We start from the raw sequence: 10,374 nt of genomic DNA, 5'->3' as shown, positions 1-10,374 counted from the left end.
TCTTGTCATCTTTTTTAACTTTGTCATTGCACAGCATAGGTACTACTATGAATTTCACAAGGAATAGAGAAGAGAGAAAACTCAAAATGCTCACTGTTTGATCGCTTTCAAGTAATTTGGCAGAAGTAGCGTAGCCTCCTTCAAATTCCACCTTTTCTTTTTTTTTAAGGCTTCTCCCTTAAACAAAATAGTAAATAATAATAACCATTGTGATTCTTTACAAAATCTACTAACATTAAATATTAATATTTTCTTAATGTGTTTATGAAGATGTTTAGTTGAATGTAAGAAATGGAAAAGCAGACAACACACCAGGGCCAAGGAGATGCCAAGAAGTGCCTGAAAATTGTCTATCAGATCCTAGCTAATACTTCTTTGTAAAATGTATCTATAGCACTAACAAACAAACAAACAAACAAAAGTGTCAGAAACAAACTTTTCTGTCCAAATCTGTAGAAAAAAAAATAGGGAAAAAATTCTTTAATTGTATCTGCAGCAGGAAAAACAAGGTGTAATACTTGTTGCCTGTGCCATGTGAGTGAGTTGACGCAAAATTAACTTACCAGGGAGTCTCTAGACCTCCCATATGTACACACTATCCACCATCCCATGACTAGATACAGCAAGGTGATAGAGCTCCACCCTGGGCCCCTCTGCCCCCAGCACCTGATCAGCTGGAGCCTGCCCTGGAGGACCCATTGCCCTGGAGGCTGATCCTGCAAAGAAAGGGAGATAAGGAATGGCTGTGACAGGACCCAGATAAGAGAAACATTCAAGCAAATATACAGTTGAAGAAGATGTTAAAGCTCCTTTGGAAGCAAAAGGATTGAATGTTTTTAAACCCCATTAGCTTCAATTAGAATTAAATATGTGATAAAAGGTAAGTGCATAATTTTGTGAATAAGAATTTTTTAATGACCCTTAAATCTACAGCTGTCTCATCAACATTATCTAGAGTGGAACCAGAAATTATTTCCAGTAATCTGAGACTAAACTACTTGAAAATTAAACTTTATTATGATCATGGGACAATGATTCATACAAGAAATCTACATTTTCCTTTCTTCCTGTCAGTCAAAACTGAACCTAAATCTTCAGCCATAGATACAAAATACTCAAGGGCTTTTATTATAGCCAATTCTTATTACCTTATTTGTAGTTTTTACTTTCCTGTTAAAGCTAGATATGTTATCTAATAACTTTGTTTACCTGGATAAAGACTTCATAAAACCCTCTTAAAAATTGATGGTCTCATAAAATAGCAGTCAAACATGTCAAAATCGTATTTTTCACAGCTTAACTTAGCAAACCTATAAAATAAAATCTATGTAGCTTTAAAATATCAGCAGCATGTGCTACCACCTCTCATCCCCACTACACATTCTGTACCCTGCAGTACTCTCACCCACCAGGGTAGGGTCAGCATGGATGATGCTGTCCCACTGTATGGCAGAGCAATCTGAGGGTCACCCATGGGGCAGGTTGCCACAAAGACAGCACTCAGAAGTAGGCAGGAGCAAAGCCCTGTGCCCATGTCCCAGAGGCATATGCATGTTTTTTTATTGTTTCCTCATTCTCTAAGCTTCTTTCTTCTTCTGAAATACAGATTAAAAAAAAAAAAAAAAGGCAATGTAAAGTTTAAATGTATTTTTTCAGAGTTTTTCAATACAATAAGAAAAACATTTACCATTTCTTCTCATTCCTTTCATATTCTAGTTGTATCTCTTTTGATATTCCACAGTCCAACAAGGAGAGGAGTAAAGAGATGCCCTATAGAGATCAATAGTGTTTTTGGCCCTTTCTAGCCCAAAAACAGAAAAAAAACTTCATTATTTTGAAGGAGAAAAAAATGATTTTCCTCTAGAAATGCTTATCACGTTCTACAGATTTGTCTTCCATGGGGTTGTAGACCTTTACATTTCAGAATTTCCATGTTGTCATCCAGTAACAAGATCCTTCTAGTAGTTCTCACCTTAAACACCAGATGTCAGATTTTCTGCCAGAACATCTTTAAACAGGTCAAAAACATTTTTGGCATTGGATAAACTCTGGTGCTATTGGAAAGAAGAAAAACATAGGAGAAAAAAAAAAAGAAAAGAATGATTGTAATGATTGTATAACCTCTTTGGTATGACAAGGTTTTGACCATTAGCTCATACTCATACAAGCTTTAATCTAATCAATATTAGTTCATATTTATATTTCTAAATTACTACCATGCTGGAGATGTCAGGATGGAAATTGGATCTGCCTCTTTATGTTCTGAGGCTGGCAACAGACTGGACACAGCATTATCATTTGACTATGATAAATTTTATTAAAACCCTGGAGATATGCTGTGTCCCTTCTATGTCCTCCCAAAAGACAGTGCAAATAAGAGATACAGACCAAAACATATCGGTAGAGTTAAGGGCATGGAATAACTCACAAAATTTGCAGTCTAGATTAAAACTGAGCTCATATCCAGGAGCAGGGAGTTCTTAAAATAGGCTATTTTCTATTGTACCAAAGCAGAACTGATTCTGAGACATGAAATGAAATCTTGACCTGAAAGTTCCCAGAGCTTGAAGCTAGTAACGCACAGCACTGTGCATCAAAACTAATGCACAACCGAGAACTGCTTTTGTTTTAAATTGTATCATCTCTAATCTGATCCAGCTCTAAACATATGCTACCTGGCCAGCTGGAGGACCTTGTTAGATCTTGAAGGAATACGCGCCTTGTCTGAAAAGCAGAATAAAACTAACATGCAGTGTGCTTTCTTACCAATGGTTTTGTAATTTTACTATCACTACAATTCAATATAGTAGCTTTCTTTTTTAATAAGTTCCTTTTTGGTTTTACATAGGCTCCTACCTTTGTTTCAGGTTTCCTTCTCAGTTAACGGATGGATTTTGCTGATGGCTTTCTTTACAGATGTGAAAGCCAACATGAAAGTAACCCCATCATTTAGGTATTCACTTGGTAGCTGAGGGAGAGTTCTGAAACTGAATTTTCATATATTGTTTATAATATGATCTAGAAATGATTAACCTCAGTATTATGTATGTAATAAACTTCCATAAAAACAAAGACTAAACCTTTCTGTGTTTCTGGTTTCCTCTAGGCTGTACCAAAGCTATTTGAATGCTTTAGGATTTGAAATGATAACACCCTCCTGTCTGCAGTGAAGGCTTTTCCCCCACTCCAGAAAAGAACAGAATTAAAGAACTCACAGTATGTTCTTACTTTGGTGCAGAGCTTAATGTTGACCAGTGGAGGAGCAAGAAAATATGTACTACAAGTAAAATCTGCAAAGAAAAAAATCCATAGCAGACAACAACATAATCACTTAATAAATGGCAAAAGAACAGGAAGGAGAATGTCCTGGAAATGTCCACTTTCAAAACTGGAGGAAGAAAATTAAGAAACAAAGAGATCTGTTCTGATAATGTCCCAGAAGTGGTGATTCAGGAAGTTAACCTGTTGAGGAACGGAGGCAGGAGCTCTAAAAAAGAGTGAGAGAGCAGGCAATCTCCCTGTTTTCCTCCTGAATCCTCTGCAACAGGATTTCCTTGTCACATCATGTGGAACCATGTAAATATGCCCCCTTTGGCTACGTGACAGGAATCATTTCCTCCAAAGTGCTTGCAGGGACGGAAAGCAAAAAAAAAAGAAGAGAGGTCAGGAACTTGGGGATTTGTATTAGCAGATAGCACTTAGTCAGGAAAGGGATAAAGATTACAGGGGAAATGGTGCTATTGGTCTGTAATCCTTTTCTGTCACACATACTTTTTATATTAATCATAATATTATCATACTATGTATGTGGAAAAAAATAATCTTATCTATTCTTCACATTCAATTTCTAATTGATGCTTAATGTAAGGAATAAAGATTTCAAAATAAACCTACAGCAAGCTCATGAGCTGAAACCTTTTTGTGTCTGCAAATGTGAAAGAAAGTATGTTTCTGCCTAAGTTTTCAAATATTTCTGTGTCCATTTACAAATCAAAAAAAGAAATAAGGGAAAAGAGGCAAGGCTAGCGGCATGATCTTAGCTGTGTTCTCTTTGTTTCCTGTATTTAAATATTGAATAACAGCTTAGATTATTAGTCTGGTTTTAACATTACTGCACATTGTATCACACAACCAAGGAGAATTAAGACTGTATGATTGCAGCACCTTCAGTCTCTGAACTGAAAGTTCACAGCATCCATTTTCAGCAGCCTAAGAAATCTGGAAGCAAGACAACAGCTGCGCTGCAATCCTGTAAGTGCTGTAACCCCATTCACATGAATGCAGTTCTGCCAGTTTACAGGCTTACGTTGTTCTGGTTTATTCCCAAATAGGAAAGGGAAAATATTGCTCGCGTAGGAAAGCATCCAACATATCCACATTCACATTAGGGATTGCATCAGTATAGCACTCAAGAAAAAAGAAAAAGAAAAAAAAGAAAGCAAGGAATTCTTAGCCTGAAACAGGCATGTAGGCTTCCTTAGTTGTCTGCTTGCAGAAAGCACCATTATTCTTCCTCCTAACACCTTGTATTTATGTCCTGAAGGAACCGCAGATAAATGTTTTCACTACAAAATCAGAAGTACTTGGTAAATGCACTTCATTAGTATTGGCAGCATGAAGACTGCTTACAGCTGTTTCACGTCCATACTGCTGAACCAGTACTCTTCTCTCATCAGACCTTTCCAGATGTAAAAATTTTACCAAGAGATAAAAATTTGAAAGACAAATCTGATTGCAATGCATGGTTATGTTTATTTCCCACGGTTGTTCCCTTCTCTTTATATTTATGGTCTGTTTTACTAGCAGATTGAATCACTCTAAGCAGCGGGTGAGGTCACACCAAGTCAAGCAATTATAAGTAATAATAATACCTCCTGATCTAATTGATATTGTAACAATATTTATATTTTTTAATAAAATATCTCTGTTAATGAAAAATTGAAATTTTGGACTGGGTGAGAATAAAGGTGAGAATTTTCTCCAAGTTTGTCTGAGGTTTAAAGTTATAGTAATACCTTTTATCCTGGTGCTCTGAGGCTATGTCAAGAGAGCTGCAGAGCTTGTCCCACAGAGATCCACGTAGCATGAACCTATCTTGACTGGCAACGCTTGTTGACTTCCCAGCAGATAGCCGAATGAGTAACTTCTTGAAAAAGCTGTTGTGACAGGTTGGCATTTTCGAGATGTTTTGATGCTGCTGATAAGCAATACCAGATCCATCAAAAAAATAACAGGGCTTTCGCTGCAGCCTGGGCTTGCTGGCAGTCTCAAATTCGTTTTCTGTTCAGACCATATCTTGAAGTGTTACATTTTTCCCCATTTACACTTTGCTAGGACAAGAGGTTTACTGATGCCCTTTCATTACCCTAGGGACTGTTTTGACATCTCTTGCTCTTTTCTTTTTATAACTCTGTCCAGGACTTATTGTGCAAACCAAGCAACTAACCTTGCTGTTAGGGTGAGACCTAATAACTTTGCACCTAAACTGACTATTAAAAAACCCAACTTCTCTATGGAGATGACAAGCCTTTTCCCACCTACATTTATCAAGTTCTTGGCTGAAGTTCTCTGTTTTGTAAAAAGCCTTCTATTGCAGCCTGTAGATTGACCTAGCTGCCTTGCACTCTTTAACATTATTACTTTTGGCCCATTCTAAAACATTCAATAAGAAGATTGGAGAATACTTTTAGGAATGGTTCTTTCAAGGTCACTGAGTACTACACGCAGAAAGACACGTGGTGCTGTGTGCAGACTTATTGTTGGCACGCAGACAAGCGGATGGCTGTTTTCAGCTGTACACAGTAATTCCTAAGGCAAAATCCACGTTTACTGACACCTTTTTTTTACAATATATGCAATGAAATCTTTAAGAATTAGCCTTTAGCTTAACCACTGAACAGGGGGAAGGACACAGAAGGACAAAGAATTTTCCATGCAAACAAATGGTACACAGAAAAAATAATGAAATTATCTTTCGAGGAATTTGCTTAACGGATTCCTTGTTGATTGAGGTGTCTTTGCAGCCCTTCAGAGATGAGTGAGTTGCACTTCACAGACTGGAAACGTACTGCAGCAAGTGAGTTGCTAATTTTGGTCAAGGCAGTGAGCTACCTATTCCCACTATTAATGCTTCTCATTTCCTCCTACCTAACACCATAGGCAAACTATCTATAGAATAATCAATACAACATATAGAATGATCAATAACTCACTGCTTTAATTTTGCAGGACTGTTATTTGGCTACCTTTTTTCCATCCAAAAGTGAAGATTTTCTAAGTGTGCCACCACTACAGTGAAGATACACAATGCAGCCTGAAAAACACAGGGGATGCTCAGGCTTACCTTGCATATTAGTGACAAAGACTTATTATAAAGAACTTTTGTTTTGACCAGTGATGGTATAAATAAGGCATTCTCTTATTCTGCAGAATGATTTACTGAGGGTAAACAGACATTTCTCCTCATGGCAGTAATAAAAATAAGCCTGCAGAAAGGACATACAGCATTTTCCCCTGCTGGTAAGCTAGATTTTATTCTGGCTTTTCTTTTCTTGGCAGAATTGTTGCATATGTTCTACCAAATATTTGCTTTGGTACACTAGGAAAAATCTTACTTGAAATCTGGACACGTAACTATTATCTGAGTAAGGGAAAATGCCTGTATTCCTGGTTTTTTACACAAAGAGAGCATACTGTTAGAGGTGAGTGACGTTCCTGCTGCTAGCTCGTGCGTGTAGAACTCTCACAGCACACACTGCTCAACGGCAATTACAGCCCCACAGAAACTCTCATGGACGTGCTTTTCCTCAGGAAATGAGCAGAGCCACAGTAGTGTCCAAACATACACAGTTTTACTTTTAACTACACAACATGCTATTAATTAGCTAATTCCTTGCACCACACTTGATTTTGAAACTGCAGCTTTCTCTGTGCCATGCAACACCTACAGCCTGCACCCAAGCCCAGAGAATGTCCTGCTCCAGGGGCACCTCAGCTGCACGCACAACTGACAGTTGGGATAACTGAGACAGGCAAAGGGCAAAAGGGGAAAAGACAGATGAGTATCTTGTCCAAGGCTGCAGAGCTGGCCACTCACTTGGCTGCAATTAAAGGGGAGGTCCCAGCTCCTGCTGCTGCAGGACTCAGAAGAAAACATGGCCATACGCTTGCTCCAGCCCCTCCAGCTGTGCTGGTGTCACTCCACAGAAATGATGAGTCTTTATTGATAGCAGCAGGTTTTCATAGAGTCATAGAATCATGAAGGTTGGAAAAGACCACTAAAATCATCTAGTCCAAATATAAACCTATTCCCACTGTGCCCTCTAACCATGTCCCTCAGTGTTACAAGTTTCTTGAACACCTCCAGAGACTGTGGAACACTTCCCTGGGCAGTCTGTGCCAATGCAACACCACTCCTTCCAAGATGAAATTCTTCCTAATATCCAACCTGAATCTTCCATGGCACAACTTGAGGACATTATCTCTTGTCCTAGCATTACTAAGCTCATCCTACCATTGAGTTACAGGCAGGAGCTCAAGGAAGCATTCATAGCTATTTTGAAATTTGGTTTTAAGAAATAAAGGTGCATACTCAAAAATAGCTGCTCTGAAAAAATCTGTTAGTTCACTGCCTGAGAAGGTTAATTACTTAATTTGATTATTGTCTGAAATTATTTTACATTATTAGCATTGTAAAAATAAGCAAACAAAAACCAAGTAGAACATGATAAAAGCATAATTTGATAATTCTGTAATGCAGACAGACAATTGTCTTAATGAATGTTCAACTGCTTTTTGAGCCTGAAGCTAAGAATGAAAAGATAGCAATTTGCACATCAGATATTTCTGAAAACAAAGCTGCAAAGTGTTTAACAAAACATTCTATTTGCGTGTTGTTGTTCTGCATAGTTACAATAGTTATGACATGTATTTGTCCTTCAACACAATTTACTCTGCTGCTGTCAGGCAACTGGAGAGTTATTGCCTCAGAAATAACTTCAAAAGCTCATTAATAAAAATAATGCAGTAATAGAGATTTCTTTTCTTGGGAGACTCCAAAAATGCTGATGCAGCTTGGAATGCTCTCATGCCTGTATTGCTGCTGATGGTGGTAAATAACCTCAGCTTCCTCAGAAAGTCTGCAAAACATGCAGGCTGTGCACCAACGCACTTCACTCCAGATTAATGTGTTGAAGGACAGGTTGGATGGGGCTATGGGCACCTGATCTAGTTGGTGGAGTTTGATGGAGTTTAAGGTCCATTCCAACCTAAGCCATTCTGTGAGTATATGATTCTATAAAATGACATGATCGTTGCTTGCCATTAGAGTTTTAACAAAGAAAATTGGTGACTGCTGGATACATGGACTGTCACTTTGTGTAGACATAGCTCTGGCACCAAAGGGGAATAAGCCCACCGGGGGAAGCAATTCATGCTCATGCAATTCCCAGCACAGTCTCTCAGTTTTAATTTCAAGGACTTAAAACTCTATCCTGCTGCTCTACAATAAGTTTGTCGTCTATGTACCATGCTTCACCCAAATGGTTCTTTGCATTTTAAGAAGATCAAAGTGATTCCCAGGCTAGAAACCCAGATGATATTGGAGATGATAATGTGGTAAGGAAATAGAGGAGGAATAAGAGATTTGGGTGACGAGGAGAAGGCAGGAGGAGCTGCCACTGAGTCTCAGTGTGAAATTGGATTCAGCAAGATCAAGCAGAGAAATCCAGTAATGAGCCTTCCACAAAGCTTTAGGCTACACACAGAGCTCTGTGGTATTTTTAGGAAGAGAAATGTGATAAGAAAGATATTAAAACTTAGTGCTGCAGACAGAGGGCCAGGAAGCAAGCAATGTCACTGGCTTAGAAGGATTTTGGAGACGTATGTAGAATATGTCATTCCAAAACGAGAGCAGGATAAAGGAAGATGGACAGAGGTTGTAGGTGCCCAGTAAAAGATGACCTGAGTCACTGGGTGGTCTGTCTGGAAAGAGCTATCAGTTTCAGAAAAGCATCCCACTTCTCTAGCCCTGATGACCACAGACATCAAGTACGAGGTAAGCAGAGATGAAGTCCAAAAGGTTTTATTTATTTAGGCAGCACTTCCTTTGCTTGAAGCTTCAACATATCAGTACATTTGTCTTATCATTTTGGTGATGTGTCAATGGCTATATTCTCCTACTACAGGTATCAAATGAATGCATATTCCAAAAGGTATTTGTTGGAATTCCTGGATAAACTTTTGAGATACACAGTGATATTTTGGAAATTGTTTCCATAGTGCTAGACAAAAATAATGGTGCAGGCTGTTTTCAAACTACATTCTGCAACAATTAAACCAGGCACAGTCATTCTTCCTGATTTAATTAGGATGTTCCTAAGAAATTACTCTAATGCAGGACTTGCTCTATCCTATACCTTCTGTAGAACATCCATGACTCTTTTACCTCAGATGATGAACTGAAGCCCAAGGAGATAACTGTATTTTCCTTCTGGCTGAGGAAACAGATCTTGTAGGGACTAAAGACAAAAACTGTCAGGGATACTTTCTTTCATATACTGTAACTCAGGTACAAGGAGGACTTTTTGAGATGAGCTACACCGCTATCATCTTCATCACCAGATAAGTTCATAGAATCATTAAGGTTGGAAAAGACCACTACACTCATATAGTCCAAACATAAACCCACCTCCACCATGCCCACTAAGCCACATCTCTCAGTGGCACATCCACAGTTCTTGAACACGTCCAGAGACAGTGACTCCACCACCTCCCTGGGCAGCCTGTGCCAGTGCCTCACTACTCTTTCTGAGAAGAACCTCTTCCTAATATCCAAACTGAACCTCCCATAGCACAACCTAAGGCCATTATCTCTCATCCTATTGCTAGTAATTTGCTGGAATTCCTGGCCCTATTGTAACCCATCCACGCTCTGAGCTGCAGGGGGAGGGCAAACTTAAGGTGTTCTTCTCTCAGAGGGAGGGCTAATCAAAGTTTTTCCATTACAGCTGTGCTGTTGCCACAAGCTTTTGTCTCAGATGGTTACAGATATTTTTTGGTAAAAAAAAAGGTAAAACCAGCAAGCCACTTCACAACTTCTGGAAACAGGACCATGTCCAGAGTGGAAATGATACTGGCTGAATGCATTCTGGAGTATGTAAGATGATTTATTGTATGGGAGGTATGTGTATACAATAGTGAGAACTACAAGTGCTGGGAGGCAAGTAGTAAGAACTTGAATTGTTATTTATTTTTTCAAAATAAATACAAGCATTCAGTTGAAGATAATTCCCACAATATTCAGAATACTTCTGCCATTGTAGGTAACAGGTGAAATACTCAAAAAAAAATAGAGCATGATAAAAGAGAATGTCA

The sequence above is a fragment of the Meleagris gallopavo genome, chromosome 2, assembly GCF_000146605.3.
Source record: "Meleagris gallopavo isolate NT-WF06-2002-E0010 breed Aviagen turkey brand Nicholas breeding stock chromosome 2, Turkey_5.1, whole genome shotgun sequence".
Taxonomy (NCBI): Eukaryota; Metazoa; Chordata; class Aves; order Galliformes; family Phasianidae; genus Meleagris; species Meleagris gallopavo.
This window is presented reverse-complemented; position numbering follows the sequence as displayed.